Raw genomic sequence first — 1,976 nt, forward strand, 5'->3', positions numbered from 1 at the left:
CAGTGTTACACAGTGACAGAGCTGTCCCCACCAGTATTGTACCCCAGGATTATATAATTACGCAATGACAGCTCTGCCCCCACCAGACCTGTCCCCATCAGTGCTGTAACCCAGTGTTATTCACTGATAGACCTGTCTCCACAAGTATTGCACTCAGTGTTATACTGGCCTTAAGGGAAGCAAGATGCTTTGTTCCTTTGTCTGTCCTATCAAGACTCCAGACCCACAGCAATGTTGTTGACACTTAAATGTTCTCTGGGCAATTACGGATGGGTAATTAATGGCCAGTGATGTCTAAGTCCCATGAATAAATGAAAATGCTGTGACAGGCCTTTGCCCACCAGTACAGTACCCCAGTGTGAGTTAATGCCTTTTGTGCGCTGTCTGCCAAATGTTTAAGTCAAGAGAAAAGTAGTATAGGCTTGGTATCTCTTTAAGATGGTCAGGGGTTTAGAAAAGAATGTCGTGACAGGTTAGTGTGAACCATGCAGTGTAAGGCAAGAAATCAAGTACAACCTGTGGGTCTGAATATCAGCCAGAAATGCCATTGTAGTGTGTACTATTGATAAGTTTTAACCATTTAGAAATTGCAACTAAATAAATTCAAGGTTGAACAAATAAAAGTTAAAGTACATTTGACATTGTTGATTCAGGGCATGTTGTCACATTGAAATCCGTGACTGGGCCAAAACCCACTAAAACATCCTGTTCCACCCAAGATCAATTCCACCATCAACATTTTAAAATCTTTCCCAAGTTTCCGTACGGCAGAGCACCTGGCCTGCCTGGCCAGTTAGATAAGGAGTAAAGCTTTCTCCACATTGTCCCCATCAATCACTTCCAGGACAGTCACAGCACAGGGCTAGACACAGAATAAAGCTCTCTCTACACTGTCCCCATCAAACACACCCCTGGCAGGGACAGCACGGGGTTAGATACAGAATAAAGCTCCCTCTAATGTTGAAATGTACATGAAGTGACGGTGGGTCACATGAGACTGGAGTGTAATGTTCCCAGAAGGGCTGTTGCAGCACATTGATCTGAAATGGTTACAAATATCCAGGGCAAAATGTTCCTTTTATCAGGTAGGTGACCCCTGGCAGCAGAGGGTCAGGGATACATGACACCTTGGAACACAGTTTGTTGTGTTTGACTGGAACACACAGCTGGCAACTGCAAGCTCGCTCACATCATTGCAGGATATGATCACAGGTCCAGCAGCAGGCATTGTGAAATATTGTACGTGAACAAACCGTTTTTCCAGCGTGAAGCAGATGATTTAAATGATGTATTTCAATTTCACTGTCTCCAGGAACAGAGGCTGAGAGATTTCAGCTACAGACAGTGCCAGGAGGCCCAACACGTGAACCTATCTCTACTCTGTCCACCCACTCTGCAGGAACAACTTGTCAGAGGAATATAGTGATTGACTGTCGGTCGTCGCAGGTTATAAAAGGTGCTGTCTGAATAGTGCCTGTCACCTTTCTACCTACAATTGTCTATACTGTCAGCCCTGGTTCGATGAATTGCTGAAGGATGTGTTCTACCTTGTCTGGGAACTCTTGTGTCTCTTGACAACCCAGCAGACAGTACGACCATGTGAAGAGGAATTGTCCCCAATCTCAGGAATAAGAATCCGGCAGTTCTGGCAGCATCTGTGAAGACAAATCAAAGTTAACGTTTCGGGTCCTGTGACCCTTCCTCAGAACTGCTGCCAGACCTGCTGAGCTTTTCCAGCAACTTGTATTATTGTTTCTGATTTAAAGCATCCGCAGTTCTTTCAGTTTTTATTCAGGAATAAGAGTGTTGGGGAAGGGGTTGCAATGATTTAGTCAATGACAGGAGATGCCCTCTTCTGGTGATTAGTAGACCCTCAGAACTGACCCTCCGACAGTGCAGCGCTCCCTCCGCACTGACCTTCCGACAGTGCGGCGCTCCCTCAGTACTGACCCTCTGACAGTGCGGCGCTCCCTCAG

The 1,976-nt window shown here is 45.8% G+C and overlaps 1 protein-coding gene across 4 annotated transcripts in view; it reads left to right on the forward strand.

Annotated features, from left to right (window-relative positions):
• Positions 1 to 1,976, forward strand: part of slc39a14 (solute carrier family 39 member 14) — a 30,132-nt gene that overhangs the window by 9,712 nt on the left and 18,444 nt on the right. For all 4 annotated transcript variants that reach the window (XM_048618572.1, XM_048618570.1, XM_020511823.2 and 1 more), the window contains exon 2: positions 1,313 to 1,456. The gene's annotated coding sequence lies outside the window, so the exon portion shown is untranslated. The remainder of the gene's footprint in view (positions 1 to 1,312; positions 1,457 to 1,976) is intronic.

The sequence above is a fragment of the Rhincodon typus genome, chromosome 40, assembly GCF_021869965.1.
Source record: "Rhincodon typus isolate 14 chromosome 40, sRhiTyp1.1, whole genome shotgun sequence".
Taxonomy (NCBI): domain Eukaryota; kingdom Metazoa; phylum Chordata; class Chondrichthyes; order Orectolobiformes; family Rhincodontidae; genus Rhincodon; species Rhincodon typus.